At 44.6% G+C, this 18,055-nt stretch overlaps 1 pseudogene; it reads right to left on the bottom strand.

Moving 5' to 3' along the window:
• Positions 1-16,522: 16,522 nt before the first annotated feature.
• On the bottom strand, positions 16,523-16,640 carry LOC124614340 (annotated as a pseudogene).
• Positions 16,641-18,055: the final 1,415 nt, after the last annotated feature.

Genomic DNA, 18,055 nt, shown 5'->3' with positions numbered 1-18,055 from the left:
TCGCGGCACTCAGCTGTTGGGTGTGCATTATAGCGCAGAAACCTCTAGCTGCGCAGGGATTGAGGAGGGGAACGGGAGGGGTCGACCTTGTAGCGCTGGTGGAAGAGGAGGGCACCCTCCTTCAGGAGACAGTCAATGGAGGGGGCGTCCTTGGAGAAAACCCGCATAAGGTGAGTTGGGCCGGCCGAGTTGAAAATGCGGCGGACCGCACGCACCTTCAGCGTGGGATGCGCCTTGAGCTCCGCCAACACCTCCTCCTCCGTGATTGACGGACTGAGCCGAGTGATCATGGCGGTGAGGGTTGGCGGGCGACGCGGGGGTTGGGGTTGGCGGGTAGGAGATGGAGAAGGAGCGGGGGTGAGGGAGGCGTGGGGGCCAAAACGGGTGATGGGGAGGCGGGAGACGATGTCAGTATGGAGGGTTGGGCTGGGGGAGGAGATGAGAACAGAATCCCGTCTGGGAGTGAGGAGAGAGATGGGGGCGCCAGGGAAGTGTTGGCGGGGGAGGAGGGAGAGATTCCGGGCCTCGAGAAGGGAAGGATCGGGATGGGAGAGAAGTGTTTGTATAAAGAGGGGGGGAGGAGGAGGAGGAGGAGGCGGAGGGAGCAGGGCCAGGGGGGAGAAATCCATGGACCCTGGGCGGGGTGAAGGAGGACGGGACGGGGCCTTTTTGGGAGCGGAGGAGGTGGTGGTGCCACTAGGGCGTTTTATGGCGGCAGAAGGGCGGGTGGTGATATGGGGGATGGGAGCTATGGGGAGGTGGTGGGAAGGGACAGGTCCCGGCGTGGACGCAGCAGTCGGCGCCGGAGATGGTGACAGTGACGGTGAAGGCGACGGGGACGATGACGATGACGATGACGGTGGCGGCGGCGGTGGCGAAGGCGACGGGGAGAGCTGGGCATGGACAGTGGCCCGACGGGCCCCCACCCTAGCCGGAGCTGCAGTGACAGGCTGGGGGAGTGGGGGGAAAGGATCAGATCGAGAGGAGCGGGAGGAAGAAGCTGGAGAGGGGGCGACAAAGAGCGAGGGCGAAGGGGGAGTGAGAAGAGGTGGGATGGAAGGAGGGGGGTGGGACTGGGCACACCACATTATAGTGAAAGGACACAAACTGGGGACAGACGAAGACAAAGACGGAGGAAGACAAAGACGGCCGAAGACCAGGGTCGGACGGCGACGGCGACGGCGACGGCGACGTCTACGGCGATGGTGACGGCGGGGGGAGGAACGCCGCAGCTGCTGCTGCTGCTGCCGCGGACGGGGCTGGGGCAGCTGCGGCTGCTGCTGCCGCTGCCGCCGCTGCTGCTGCTGCTGCTGTTGCTATTGGCTGGACCGCTGCTGCTGCTGCTGCTGCTGCTGCTGCAGGAGGACTGACTGGCTGCTGCCGGCGGGGCCGCTGCTGCAGGCCGGGACCGCTGCTGCTGCTGCTGGACCGCTGCGGTTCTGCTCGGCTGGGCTGGCTGGCTGGCTGGCTAGCTGGCTGGCACCTAGAACACCTAGCACTTCGATTAGCGCTGGAATGGCACAATCGAAGGGCGGTAACCTTGCGGTGTACCGCCGGAGATGCTGCCCCAATCGGGGACCATGTCGGCATTAATAGTTCACAGATGAAACTTTCAAAGAGAGACACAACAAGGAATTATAGTTTTGAAGCAAAGATATGTTTAAATACTGATATTGTAGACAGTCTTACTCTGCGTTTGAGTGGGGTAACGAGAATAATATCATTTACTTTTATCAGACGACCGAAAATCGCAACAAGCTTCCTCTGTCAAACTTGCCGACAACAGTTAAGATGTATATTTGTTGTGTACTTAGTTCCGCGTAGTCAGCGCGTACACAACTTTCCCACTAGAGCGCGTCCCTCTAAGCACAACAGCGCAGGCGCAGCGCTCGTCCGTCTCGGCACTACGAGATGGCGCTGTCTTAGAGACAGACCAAATTCTGCTTCCGCCGATCCTCGTATTAATATGTAACGCACCCAATGAGATTGCTGCTAATGTAGAACCTTTTCTCCTCGCAGATCACACTCGCGCAGTGATACCTGAACGCGCGAGGTATTGTAACAAGTGTACAGACCTCTCATCAGTCAGTCTGCATTATTCTGTACGAGCCTGCATTAGTCTGTACGTGTCTGCATTACTCTGCATCAGTCTGTACCAGTCTGCAGTCTGCATTAGTCTGCAGTAGTCTGCAGTCAAGTTTCAGTCTGCACCTAATAAGATTACCATATTCCTGTACATAGCCATGAAGATAAATGACTAGACACTTTGTCAAGTATCAGAGATATGTGAGAATAAGATGAACGTACCAAGACCAAAGGAACTTCAGATTGTCAACTGTAAACAGCATTCAGAATCAAGTTACGTTATGTCTATGATTTTTATTATTTTAATAAATGTGTGTGAAAATTAATCAAGTTCTGTTTAATGTTGGTCACCGTCAATCTGCTACTCTAAGCGTGCAAGTGGCATTTCTATCGTCTGACCTAACGGCAGAAGATAAACACGCCACGATAAGACCACGAGACATATTGCTGACACTCGCCTACTTCGTTAGAGCAACAAGTCAAATAATCTGATGGTGTGTGTACCGAAGGTCTTACAGTACGCACACCACAATATTAGAGTAAGTCTGACCACTTCCTGGAAGGCAACAGCACAGTTCAGGTTAAAAAATATGAAACTGCTTTATTTTTGCAATGGCCGCTTTACCCAACCTCCCCTACTTAACATTAGAGGCCTGTGTTCATATTTCCCCATTCTGAATTTTGTTTTATTTCCGTGTAGCGATGTAAACTGCCTTTTTACAGTCAACACTTCACGTAACTGTGCAATATTGTCTATTCTGTACAACGATTTCGGGAAACATCGAGACTTTTTGAAATGTACGACAATTTACCTTAGACGAAAAAGGTGACTGTTTATAGTGCAGTGTTCTGCTGTAACTGTAACTAAGTGTAATGAAAAGACAAACATATAAATGGGAACTAGCAATTTTTTAAAATTAACATAGTCCTCGGAGAAATCATATTTTAGGTTCTTGCTACGTACAGAAGCTACCTCTGAGACGTACACATTGAACAACACTTACGACGCAACTTAAGACCCTGACCAATTATATTTCTCACTTTAATATTCTACTTAATGATATACAGTTGAACTTCTCCATACGAAAAATAAATTCTAGTGTCAGAAAAAAAGGGTATACTATCATAATTGGAAAGTACAATATCATCATAAATTCAGTGATCTATCGTAAGAATATTCTCTTCAACCATTAACCCTTTAGTTACATTCTGTGTTAGAAATGTTTTAAGTAACAAACAACAGAAGATTCCCATCAGTCATACAGTGATTCATGAAGTCGGATGGATGATAAAAGTAAACTAATTATTTCCATTTTCGAACATTGTACTACACAATACTGACACAATTATTTACTGTATTTCAAACAATAAGTGACACAATTTACGGACGACGTAGTAATGCTATTATTCAGTGTGTATATTTGTGGTTTCATCAGATATCATATTCCACATCACAACAAATCAAACTGTTCAAGGAAGAAACTAATAATAATCTATAGCTGCACCCTAACATCTTGACGAAAGCGACTAATTACATTAAACGAATCGTTATTGTCCTCGTTTTCCCGATAAAAGCAATCTCAAGATTTCATCGGCCTCCTAACTGATACCATCACACTCTGTTATAGCAATTAACTAATGTGAACGAACACATGGCCGGCTGTTCGATACGCAGATCGTCATGAAGCGGTTGTTTATCCATAACGTAAGTGCTTCCAAAATATATATTTCCTTTTTCTTTATAACGTAGTGGTAAAGACTTTGTCGTCTAGTCTTAATAAAAGAAGAAATTTCACATAATTTCAGACATTTCCTCTAATTTTAGTTCTTTTATTAGAATCAAATGAATGATTTATCTTTTGAAGGTACTGGGGTCTTTCAGTAGGTCCTTGAAACCACAACATGGAACGTAAACATAACGTACAAAAGGCAATTGGTTAAAGTGTCCACCCTTCTTTTTGCTTAATGTAAGAGAAACAAATTCCCATTAGCCAATAACAATGGTGTTACACTAACGTTAATGCGTAATATTATGGGCACACAGTCGATATCTAAATTTCTGTTTGGTATCTTGTGCAGTTTTGTCACCACGCAACTGCGTTGCACTCAAGAATATTCGTTTAAAAGACTATAAATTTTTCAGTATGTACAAAGGTTTTGTTGAACTGTAAACTCGAAATTCTCTCTCCATTACGCAGGAACGATTCCTTTTTCTTCTCGTTCATCAGGCTTCTGACTGGATTGATGGTGCCCGCCACGAATTCCTCTTCTCCGGTAACTTCTTCATCTTGAAGTAATACTTCCACCTGTGTCCTCAAACATTAATTCGATGAATTCAAATTTTGTCTTTCCCTACAGTTTCTACCCTTCTCAAGTCCTTCTAGTACAATAGAGCTCATTCACTGACGTCATCTGTCGACATGGTTTTCAGCATTGTTCTGAAGCACCGTATCACAAATGCTCCGATTCTTTTGTTCCTGTTTCCCCACTGTCCATGATCCATTACGCCACAACGCTGTGCTCCAAATGTTCATTAAAAAAATTTTCTTATTCAAATTAAGGCAATTTTAGATAGCAGTTGACTTATCTTGGCAAGGAATGTCCTTTTCACCTGTGTTAGTCGCCTTTTTGTGTCCTCCTCGCTAGGTCCGTCATGGATTATTTTTGCTTCAAAGATAGCAGAATTCCTTAACTTCGTCTACTTCTTAACCACCAGTTTTGATGTTACGTATCTCGGTTTAGCCGGCCGCTGTGACCGAGAGGTTTTAGGGGCTTCAGTCCGGAACCGCGTTGCTGCTACGGTCTCTGGTTCGAATCCTGTCTCGGGCATGGATGTGTGTGATGTCCTTAGGTTAGTTAGACTTAAGTAGTTCTAAGTCTAGGGGACTGATGTCCTCAGTCCCATAGTGCTTAAAGCCATGTGAACCATTTTGAACCATCTCGGTTTTCCGTCTCTGTTATTTTCATTTACTTTGCTTTTTTTTTCCTTTACCGCTGTATCCACAACCTGTACTCATTAGACCGTCCATTGCTTTTAACAGATCTTGTAAGTCTTCTTACTTTCCTATGCCCACCTTTTACCATATTTCTCTTCACGAAAACGCTCTGCAATATTTGAATGAATGCGTGGTTGAGTATTTGTAAGTAGAGAATCAACGTAATTTTTCTTCTCTCTTATTCGTAGAGTATCTGTAATTATCAGTTTACTCGTTTTTTACATCTGGTACATGGCCTGAACTGACCGTTGGCAATAAGCTTCCGTCTGCTTTTAAGAAGTACATCCTTTCACTGACAACCTTAGAGCACTCATGGGAAGCTCTGATACGTTACATTTAGCTTTCTGTACGAATATAGTCAGAATCGTTTCGGTGGGAACAAGTCACAAAGTTAATGGAGGTTTCCCAGCACCTGCCGGATTTGGTGAAAGACTGGCGCCGCCAGTGCGTTTTCTCGTTGGACGCACCAGTCATAGCAGGGCAGAGGTGGCTTTCCAAAACCTTTGGCGAACACATCGAAGCTGTGCCCATGAACTGAAGAAAACGCGCTTTTGTGAGCACTCTTAGCAGAATGAGTACCATGATCGATTTCTAATTCTGTGTGTGATAACATTCATGAGTATTCTCTGCGGTTTCAAAGAATGACTTTTTGGTGTCTGGTTAGCGATCATGTTGCGATGGCACAGTTTTCTCTTCAGTCTTGGAACATCACGAATGTAGGTAAGCAATGAAGACTTCAGTAGCTTGAGAATCAGCGGTGATTATTAGAACCTCCGACATTACGGGGATCTCAGTCTCTGGACCTATATTCATTGACATGCTTTTATCCATTAGTTGTCTTCTTTTTCATGTAGCTTTGCTTGATTAACTGACGTCAATGTGAAGATTTCGGAAATATTTGGTATTATATGTTGAATGTTCATCCTCCCTATCCCCTGCCTCTTAATGAACCATAACGATAATTTTGTCTTCTGTTGATACTTGCTTATTCAACTGAGAAAATTTATGTTGTTAGGCAGTCAAGAAGATCTCTGAGCGTGTTGTTGACTCCAATATCAGCGCAGTTGTTTCTATCACCCCAAATCAATGCGTGTGTGAGCCGTGACGCCATTGAGTCAGTAGACTGTTCTGTCTGGCGCCACTGACTCAGGTGTAGTATCGACTATCCCTCTTGCGGCCCCCGCTATCAATATCTATGAGGAAGAGTTGGTCTCTGTGGGTTGTGTCCTTAGAAGGTCTTTCCTTGCCGTTATATATACCGGGTTCGCTGGCCCGAGAAGGAGGCACGAAGTTTTTGGATTGGCGGTAGAGTCGCGACAAGAGGTGGTCACGAGGTCCGAGCGGTCGAAGCCACAAGCTGCGTAAGGAGGGCCTGCGTAGAGCGAAGCGTCGACTACAAGCAGCAGGCCGACCTCCCGTCCTTTGGTTGGCAACATTCGTGTCGGACGACCGCTCGTGACCTGGTGCCCTCTTCTACTTGGCTTTCATCGGCTCCACTCAGTAACCGCTGCGACGCATCGTGGATCCATGGAACTGCTTGCTGATAAAGGCGAGTAACATTCTGTAATCCTCGTGGTGATTTGTTTCATTGTCTACCTGCCCTCATTATTTTCTGGTTGGTACCCAACCCTCAGAGCTTTACTCGGTCGGCTCTTTGGTCGTCAACAAAGGCAGCAGTATTGTACTAAGGCATTAGTTATCGTTTGAAAATATCTCCCGCTATTACATTACCTTCCCTTTCTGGTTTCTACCCGATGATTAATCGTCTAATTAATCAGCTCTTGATCGTAAATACAGCCTGAACAATTGTACTAAGGCACAGGTTACCGTTAATGAAAAGAAGGACCTTGTAGTTACATTTAGCTGTTAATCGGTTCGATTCTTTGATTGCAATTTTATTTCTCAGTCGTTAGTTACAATCTGAACAACCCGTTGCATCAAGCTGTTCGCTTCTGTGTTTGAAAGACCGAGTCATTATCGGTGTATTTTAGGTGCAACTTGTGGTTCTACCGAGTGAGTTGCTTTGTAATAAGTTTTCACAAGTCATGTTTTAAGACGTTCCTTCAGAGCGGTCAATCAATGTATGTAAATATTAACAGCCAACTGTCACCAGGGCTTAGATCGAAATAAAATTGTCAGAAGGGACGGGTTAGGATCCAGTAGCACCTTGGTTGCCAATTGAAATTACCAGGTGGGTTGCTTTGAAAAAATTGGCTCTGAGCAGACTTAACGTTTGAGGTCATCAGTGCACTAGACTTAGAACTACTTAAACCTAACTAACCTAAGGAGAACACACACATCCATGCCCGAAGCAGGATTCGAACCCGCGACCGTAGCGGTCACGCGGTTCTAGACTGTAGCGCCTAGAACGGCTCGGTCACAACGGCCGTCGCAGCCTGTTATACTTAAGGTGCAGTTACTCACGGAGGTCCAGTGTGGGTTGTGGTTATCGTATGGCAGCGAAACTTGGCAGATGTGTTACTGCATTTAAGTGAAACAGATTTATGCTAGAAAAAAAGAAGTTCAGGTTTTGGCCAACCGGTGCAAATTTGCCACAGTACTGCGTCTCGTCGATACATCCGACGTTCATATCGAACAAATTGTTAAGCAGCAGTTAATAATAAAACCAATGTTGTGCCCTTCTCAGCTGTTTAACTGTATCTGCCCAGACGACATTCCTAATCGATTACATATGGAATTATTTCTATACGTCATTCTTGTATTCATAGCGCTAGATTTGAATCTGGTGGCCATAATTGGGACAAATTTTTTTCCAGCGCAAATTAGTTTTGCATTAATATGTCAGAATACCTAACAAGTTTCACTGCTATACGATAATTACAGCCTTCATCGGACCGCTGTGAGTAGTTGCACTTTAGTTATAAGCACTTGGTAGTTACGGCAAAGACTGTTTTTATAAACTTGTCGTGTGCAGACTAAATAATGGAAGATTTAACCCTCATTTCGGTCATCAGTCTTTTGATTGATTTGATGCAATCAGTCTGGAATTCCTTACTGAACAACACATTGGAAACTAACGAGCGAAAATATTATGACCACTGCCCACGGAGAATGAATGCTGCCTGGTGAACCCGCATGCACGCGGTGCCATAAGAAAGTATGTAACTGGAGCAGAGACGAACGAGTAATCATTACAGCGACTATACTTGCAACAAATGGGTAAATAAACTAACATCAGCGACTTTGACCAAGGGCATATTGTAATAGTTCGCCACCAGTGAGTGGCTAGGCTGGTCGGCTGTGACTTGCTACAGTCGTAGGCATCTGCGGTAAGTGATTCAGTGTTACTGAGAACACGAGTATGAGACAAAGTGCCTTATCACAGAACATAGAGACTCGCGTAGAGCCATCCAGATTTAGATTTCCTGCGATTTCTCTAAATCTCTCGAGACAAGTACTAAGATGTTTCCTTTGAAAGGGCACAACTGTTTTCCTTCCCCAACCTCCACACAATCGCAGCTTGTGCTCACTCCGTAATGACCTCGATTTCGACAGTATGTTAAACGTAAGCTTCCTTCCCTCCAAAGAACATAGAGGCTGGAGGTTGATGGTTCCCTTCCCAGTAAAGAACGATAGAGATGTGGAAGATCTGATGGCAGAGTATAATCCTCATGCAAGCACACAGTCTGGCGTGTATTGTTAAACATGCGGCTCTGCAGCAGTCACTCTCCACGCATTTTGATGCAGATCCAACAACATAGTCGATCACATCTGCTGTGTGGCACCGAGATGTAATCGTATATCAATGGAAACGTGTCAGCTGACTGGATTAATCATGTTTCTTGGTACGCTAGATCGACAGCTGTGTCAGCGTATTCCGTCATCCAGGCAAATGGCTGTTGGAGTCACACATTGTGCCATGAACGCATACTATGGGGCAAATTCTCCTGGGCTTCCATGGAACATGGCACCATGACTACTGAGTACCACGTGATTACTGTGGACCACTTCAATTGCTTCATGCGATAGCAATTAACAGCTAAATAAATGTCCATGTCACAAACAGCGATCGTGTTACAGTGGTCTGAGGAACATGATGCAGAACTCGTGTCATTGTCTGGGACAGCAAATTTGCTCAATCTCAGTCGAATAGCACACATCTGCCGGCCGGTGTGGCCGAGCGGTTCTAGGCGCTTCAGTCTGGAACCGCGTCGCAGGTTCGAATCCTGCCTCGGGCATGGATGTGAGTGATATCCTTAGGTTAGTTAGGTTTAAGTAGTTCTAAGTTCTAGGGGACTGATGACCTCAGATGTTAAGTCCCATTGTGCTCAGAGCCATTTGAAGCACATATCTGGCATGCTATTGGGGGCATTGTCCATGACCTACACCCTCTGTATCCTATTTTCCTGAAACTGCTTCACATTTGCGTAGACATTTGGTGATCATACTTCTGGAACCGGCAAAGCACTTGTAGAATAGGCCATACAGAACTACTGCTGTATTGAGTGCCGAAAATGGATCAACATGCTACTAAGCAGGTGGTAATACTGCTTTGGCACATTAGCAGTAGGGAAATAAAGATGAAGTGTTACCAGTCCGCACTGTTGCCAAATTTAATCGAGATGGCAGTTCTCGTGGGGGGGTCCACCCACATCCTCTCCCTGGGTGCATATGTGGCAATATGACGTGGTATCACCACCCCCACTCCTTCCGCCTCTTCAATTTCCCCTCTCCACCCACACTCCACCCCTTCCCATACTCCACTTCCCATCCTCTTCTCCACTTCTCCTCCCATATCCCACTTTTAAATTGGTGGGAAAAAGCGTCATTCAGTGCTGAGCTACTTGGGAGGAAAGATATAAGGTACAGTCTTTATTTACTGTTGTGGTAAGTGTGTTTCTGGTAGTGTTACCCTACTTCTGAACCATTTTACAACCGCCCCCACACTTGATCCCATCCCTGCTCCCACTTTTTCGAACACTCGTGTATGCATGTTCACATCAAAGTCTGAAGACCCACTCTTCTAGTCCATGGCAGACTGTGCTCGAAAGTATCCAGGGCTTCCCCCTGCCCATTCATGTGAGCTGGTGGGAGTGGAAGGTACTGTCATTATAGTTGGAGGGAAATGTGTTCAATCGGTGAGATGTTGGTGTTGGTCAGAGAGGAGTGTAATCACCGTATTATCTGTAAGCAAACAGCTGAGCACTGCATCCACAACCTCCTACAAAAAGAATGGAAGCCGGTGATGATGGACGAGTGTAATGAGAATACTTTTCGGAAAATAATGCTGATGCACTGGGATGGAATGAAGATGCATTTCACAACCCATAGAAACTATTGTCTGTGCTAGAGGTGTTTGTGTTTTTTGAAATTTCTGGTCAATCCACAGTGCAGGCGGCAAGTTCCCAACCCTGCCACAGCCCCCAGGCGTCGATCTTTACTGATCGCATGTGTCTGGCTGTTTACTGTTGGAATTCACTACAGATGCTTCCCGCTGCATTGCTACAGGCCTTATACGACAAACACTCGGCTACCGTTGTGCTCTCTTTATTTTTCATCAATTTCGTCCTATTCCAATACCCCTGAGAGGTTACCATGGTGTAGTTTCTGAGGATTTGTACACGGATACATGGTAAGAATAATAGGATGGCAAATTTTCACTCAAGTGTAGGAAGAGTTGCCTCCTACCGAACTACAAGTGAAATAGCTGCTCAGCAACTTTTACACAGTTATATGGTATGACGGGACGATGGAAATCTATCAGTGAGGTGTAGGAAGAGTTGCATCCTACCTATCGACAAGTGTATTGCAGCTGGGGAAAGTGTTCACACACGCACATGACAAGAAGGGATAGGACAGCAAACTATCACTGACATGTAGGTAGGCCACTACTTGCTAACACAACTGATGGAAAATACTTCACTGCTCTGATAACACGTCGAAACTGTCATGAAATATTCACCACTCATAAACAACAGACCATAATGCAACACATGCACTGAGAATTGAGGCAAATCGTTGCAATAACACAACCACTCTAAAAACTTACCACAAACGATCCTGCCAGGAGAGGGTGATGGTAGTTGCACATATGTGGTTACAGATGAAGCAGCTTAAAGCCAACCGAGTCTCCTATGTCTTTCCTCCCCCACCCCTGTAGGTAGGGACACTGGTTTCCTAGACCTGTTCTAGCCTGTAGTTGATGGTACACAAAGAGGTCCCTCTGCTGTCAGTGACATACTGTTTCTAATCTACCTAAATCAGATACAGGCAAAAGACTCAAGAACAGAACTCTTGGTGCATGCCGTTAAAGGTATTTCTCGGAAAGACTGGCCCTCCTGCAGCTACAGCGAAATACCCAGCTATCATCACGGATGAAGAACTGAACGGTCGACAGTAAAAACGTCTGGATGCTTCAGTACAGTCTCAAAATGGTTCCCAGCTAAGTAAAGTCCGGCTCATGTAGAAAAAACTTTGAAATAATATGTTCCATGTAAATGAAATACAAATGACACACACACACACACACACACACACACACACACGTGCACGCAAGCGACCATGTTATGACTGGAACTGCAGAAGATGCTAGGTATGTAAGAGAAGAAAAATATGTTTATCTTTTTTAATCTATTTTTATTGTTTCTCAAATTTTTATAACATCATTCTATTCACCATAAGATGTTATACTCGACATCGGTGCCGGTGGTGGTAAGGGCGATCAGGGGAGTGTGGTATAGGGAGTGGTGGCGTCGGTGAGTGGAGGCTATCATCGAGTGGCAGTGGGTACCACCACGGTGGTGGTGGTGGTGATTTTGTTAAATCGGGTATCGGTCTTAGTGGCTGGGGACTATCTGATATTCCACTTGCAAATAATGATAACTGTTTACAAGAGTTACCTGCAGATATTTTGTTTATGATAATTACATCAAGACATAGTACTTCACATTCAATTCCCACAGGATAAAAACAAATGAAACTATCTTGTTGGCTTGTCATCTCATATGAAGTCTGTGCCGCGAATCCTCGGCCTTATTATGCTACCGACCGAGCCAACTCTGTATTTACTTGACACGCTGACTCGGCAAGGGATCCTCGGCTACAGTGCATTTCTCTGGTTACGTCTTAAGAGCCATATCTCACTCTGTTCACTTTACCTCATGAAAACATGGACCAATTTAGTTTGTCGCATCATATAGTCCTTATCTGCTTGAATATATAAACTACTTTAACATTAGTACAGGGTTATTACAAATGATTGAAGCGATTTCACAGCTCCACAATAACTTTATTATTTGAGATATTTTCACAATGCTTTGCACACACATACAAAAACTCAAAAAGTTTTCTTAGGCATTCACAAATGTTCGATATGTGCCCCTTTAGTGATTCGGCAGACATCAAGCCGATAATCAAGTTCCACCCACACTCGGCGCAGCATGTCCCCACCAATGAGTTCGAAAGCATCGTTGATGCGAGCTCGCAGTTCTGGCACGTTTCTTGGTAGAAGAGGTTTAAACACTGAATCTTTCACATAACCCCACAGAAAGAAATTGCAAGGGGTTACGTCAGGAGAGCGTGGAGGCCATGACATGAATTGCTGATCATGATCTCCACCACGACCGATCCATCGGTTTTCCAATCTCCTGTTAAAGAAATGCCGAACATCATGATGGAAGTGCGGTGGAGCACCATCCTGTGGTACGTTTAGCTTCCTGCTTGCTTTATTCGTCGACTTCCGCGGGCTACGTGTGAAACTTGCCCGCACGCGCTCAACCGTTACTTCGCTCACTGCAGGCCAACCCGTTGATTTCCCCTTACAGAGGCATCCAGAAGCTTTAAACTGCGCATACCATCGCCGAATGGAGTTAGCAGTTGGTGGATCTTTGTCGAACTTCGTCCTGAAGTGTCGTTGCATTGTTATGACTGACTGATGTGAGTGCATTTCAAGCACGACATACACTTTCTCGGCTCCTGTCGCCATTTTGTCTCACTGCGCTCTCGAGCGTTCTGGCGGCAGAAACCTGAAGTGCGGCTTCAGCCGAACAAAACTTTATGAGTTTTTCTACGTATCTGTAGTGTGTCGTGACCATATGTCAATAAATGGAGCTACAGTGAATTTATGAAATCGCTTCAATCATTTGTAATAGCCCTGTATAAATGAATTTCAAAATATGTGCAGCGCAATGGAGCACCTCTATAGGTTTGTATGAGTGAACAAAGTTTACGCAGGATTTAAACAACCTGCAGCTCATTGAATCACTAATCTGAGAGTCGAACTTATGCTCATCCACCCCGTTACCATCATTCTTACCGCTTCCATAGAACATCGCACCTCAACGGATTATTGACACGTGGCATTCAGATGCACTGTGTGGGGTCTTGCCCGCACGTTGCTAATATGGTGTCTACGGGATGCAGCGTTCTCGGAATGCTATACAACAGTTTCAAACAAATAAGATTAGTAGTTTTATTTCCATAAAGCAAACTGACAATACTTAACTGTCTTTACAGCAAATATCGTTAGGGGGAGGCGACATGAAAACAGTACAGTAATTGGTATACACAGAGTCCAAGGAAACACTTGACACTGACAGCGTGGCACTAATCACGTTGCACACTCGGGCCGATCTTGTGCGGCCCAGACTAGCAGGAGCTGCGTTTAATGCAGCTTTTGCAGGGGGCGGGCCTGGCATGGCGCGGTCCTGTTCTGCGCACCATTGGCCGCCGTTTCTTCACTGCCTTCTCTGGTCTTTCGTTTCGTTTCGCATCTTCGTTACGGCGTTTGTGGTTACGCCAGAACGCAGTAGGGAAAAAAATGTTATCTACTACGCAAACAGGATGCCAGTTGCTCTTTCACAATGCATCCAACACTACCTTATACATTGAAATATGATTTATGTAATTCACAGTCATGAAACGATGTCGACACAGAAATTTGTTTCTATATGTAGTATTTCATAAAGATTTAATTTTTGTGAGTGGCGCTATTTACTATATTAGATGGCGCTTCGGGGGTACCTAACTTTGACGTCTCGGTTACAACATTGGCTTCCGATGTCTGTGACAGAAAACCGTGTGTAGCAAAGTAATAATATGCAATCACTCACTAGGTTACACAGCCTCAGCGCATTCAGAACTCAGATCACACCTCATCCCTAAGCACAGGACTGATTTGCTAACGTATCTGCTACGCCTTTGACACTGAGTACATCTGTGGTAACCCCTCTTTAAATCATCGAGCCTCCAGAAACTTCTCAATACCACTGAATGAATCGTTACACAAAGAAGGGGATGGAAATCAAGGTATCTGATATGACTAAGGATGAGCTATAGTGCAATTATAGGGAGGTAATAAAATAGTCTGCATGAGGTCCTCTGGAACTCTAACTACCCGAACAACTCTGCAAAGACAGAGACTGTCAGTTTAAGGCCGAAATAAAAAAAAAATACACACTGCGAAATTGACACACAGCTCATCTGCATGACGAGATGTATTTTCATCCTAGCAGAAAGCGTGCGAGATTAAATTCTGTGGTCATGCACTTAGGTTCAACCCACTCCACTTCCTTCTCTTCCGTCTCCTCCTTCTCCTCCTCTTATTCCACATCCTCCTCCCGCCACTCAATCGCGTTGAGAAGATAATCTATTTCACCCCAGATCTCGTGCTCTGCGGGTAACAAAAGATTTATTGCTTATATCGTTAAACTTGCTGATGAATTTGTGATTTGAAGTGTTGATAAGTGTTTTCAGCTGCACGGAAAGCACCTTAATGACACACACACACACACACACACACACACACACACACACACAAACGGTTTAGTGGTAAACACTATGGTGTACTCCATCTCACCATCCGCCACCACCTGTGGCAACTCGCCTGCAGATACCAAAGGAAAAAGTAATTACATCACTGAGACTTATTGGCTTATGGTTCAAATTGTTCTGAACACTATGGGACTTAACTGCTGTGGTCATCAGTCCCCTAGAACTTAGAACTACTTAAACCTAACTAACCTAAGGACATCACACACAGCCTTGCCCGAGGCAGGATTCTAACCTGCGGCCGTAGCGGTCGTGCGGTTCCAGACTATAGCGCCTAGAACCACTCGGTCACTTCGACCGGCTGGGAGTTATTAATCCAAAATTGTATCTACTGACTGCAGCTACGCAACGACTTCATCACATGCTTCCGTTAAATTCCTTTGTGTTCACTGGTTCAAATGGTTCAAATGGCTCTGAGCACTATGGGATTTAACATCTATGGTCATCAGTCCCCTAGAACTTAGATCTACTTAAACCTAACTAACCTAAGGACATCAAACAACACCCAGTCATCACGAGGTAGAGAAAATCCCTGACCCCGCCGGGAATCGAACCCGGGAACCCGGACGCGGGAAGTGAGAACGCTACCGCACGACCACGAGCTGCGGACTGTTCACTGGTGTGTAATACTACATTTTATTATGGAAATAACTGTGTCAGATACAGTGCTTTGAGTACGAACCAAAGACGTTACTCCCTGCATAAGGAAAGTGAAAATTATCATAGCATTGTTCTGATTTTTGTTATCTCTGTTGCTGAACGTAATTGTAATGACTCCGATTTTCATTTTGCTCTGATAATATAATATATAACTGTGAATATTACGTACTACAACTTGTTAATAACAGCAACAGTTGTATCCAAGGAACAAATATGAAGGAATAAATGAGTGCTCATGCATGATACAAAATGAGATGAGACTCGAACGAACATCTTACTCTTTCCAGTAGCTCTAATTACTATAGAGAGTTTCAGTTATATTATGTCGACATGGAGTTGGTGAGAGGCTGTGGAGGTTGACGTACGAACCTGCAAATAAGCACGGAGACTTTCAACAGACTCAAGAGAAATCTGCTTCAGCTCTATATCAATATATTACTACATGACGAAACACAGACAAGGCGAGTTTAGTTTCGATAGACATTTCTGTACACCATTTGAAAAAGAAGGATATATGCTTATCTTGTTAATAAAACCAGAAAACACTATAAAAATGACGATACAATCTGTCTACCGTGACAGGACTGATCTTGAGTTTGCATCATACATTGCAACACACTGTATTTATTACAAATTTTGTACATGTTACTGATATTGTTTTTCTTTTGCATGTACGATTGATGGAGTATTGCAGAGAAGATACATGTACAGGAGCAAAACTTAAGATCGAATAATCGTAACATTGGACGACTACACGGCAGCGTACCAAAAAAAAAAAAAAAACAAACCACACAATCCACCTTAAGTCCACAAGTGGCTCATCGGGACCATCCGACCGCCATGTCATCCTCAGGTGAGGATGCGGATAGGAGGGGCCCGCGTCAGCACACTGATCTCCTGATCATTATGATGGTTTTCTGTGACCGGAGCCGCTACTGTTCGTTCGAGTGGCTCCTCTATTGGCATCACGAGGCTGAGTGCGCCCCGAAAAATGGCAACAGCGCATGGGGACCCGGATGGTCACCTATCCAAGTGCCGGCCACGCCCGACAGCGCTTAACTTCGGTGATCTGACGGGAACCAGTGTATCCACTGCGGCAAAGCCGTTGCCTAATGCACGAAAAGCAGGTGAATATTTTCATTTCTGCCACTGCCGACTCTTTTAAAGGCTGTAGAAGCGAGTTATTAGTAGCAGACAGGCACTTTTATTGTAGATTAGACGTAGTCAGTGTGAACAATTTGTTTGTGTCAACCACATGTGCGACGTTGATGCTACACAGTCCGAATTAGATTTTTGTTTTTTGATGTGCTGTTTCAAAGTTACAATCAAGCACGTTATTGCAAGAAAAAACTGTACACTCAGCTGTAATTCCAGAGCTGTCACAAGCAGTAGGAGATGTTACTCGTGGACAGCGTATTATTATCAAGTAACTCACACAACAAGCAGAGCAGTTTATGGAGGTTTCCCATCAGAGGACGAAGATAACCGGCGGACAACTACTGTTGTGCAGAAGATTCAGTCAGCGGTAAAAGAAGTCAAGTAAGATAAGATATTTCTAGCTAAGAAATTGTCAGAGGTTTGCAAGAAACTCGAACTCAATTAAGTGAACAATTTTATGAATGTTGTAACCGAGACGTCGAAGTTAGGTATCCCCAAAGCGTCTTCTAATATAGTAAATAGCGCCACCCACACAAATTATTTTTTTACGAATAACTACATATAGAAACAAATTTCTGTGTCGACATTGTTCATGACTGTGAATTAAATAAATCATATTTCAATTTATAAGGTAGTTACGGGTGCACTGTCAATAAACAACTGTCATTCTGTTTACGTATTTCATGCATAGTAGTCAATATTTTTTCCCTACTGTGTTCTGGCGTAACCACAAATGGAAGACATCAGTCAGCAAATGAACAATCTACGTGATTCTTAGCAGGATAATTACTCGTTCATTACTGAAATGAGAGCATGACAATGAGAGCTAGTCAAAAGCACCCCACACAACAATCTTTTAAACAACATGAGCAAGTACAGATACAAAGACCACCGTACCCGAATGTAACGCCAGATCATGTGAGTGATTATGCAGCATTACATATGTAAGTAAAATTAATTAAGCATACAAAATTTCCATCTTATCTACATCTACATCGATACTCTGCAAATCATATTTAAGGGCCTGCAGAAGGTTCATCGAAACACCTTCGCAATTCTCTGTTTCTCCAATCTCGTACAGCGCGATAAGACGACCACACACATCTTTCCGTACGAGCTCTGATTTCCCTTGTTTTATCATGTTGACCGCTTCTCCATATGTAGGCCGGTGTCCACAAAATATTTTGGCATTCGGAGGAGAAAGTTGGTGATTGGAATTTCGTGAGAAGGTTCCGCTGCAACGATAAACGCCTTTGTTTCAATGATGTCCACCGCAAATCTTGTATCGTTTCAGTGACAGTCTCTCCCATATTTCGCGATAATACAAAACGTACTGCCCTTCGATGTACTCCGTCAATGCTATCTGG

Source organism: Schistocerca americana, chromosome 4, assembly GCF_021461395.2.
Source record: "Schistocerca americana isolate TAMUIC-IGC-003095 chromosome 4, iqSchAmer2.1, whole genome shotgun sequence".
Classification (NCBI taxonomy): Eukaryota; Metazoa; Arthropoda; class Insecta; order Orthoptera; family Acrididae; genus Schistocerca; species Schistocerca americana.
The sequence above is the reverse complement of the archived record's forward strand: the minus strand, read 5'-3'. Positions and strand labels throughout refer to the sequence as shown.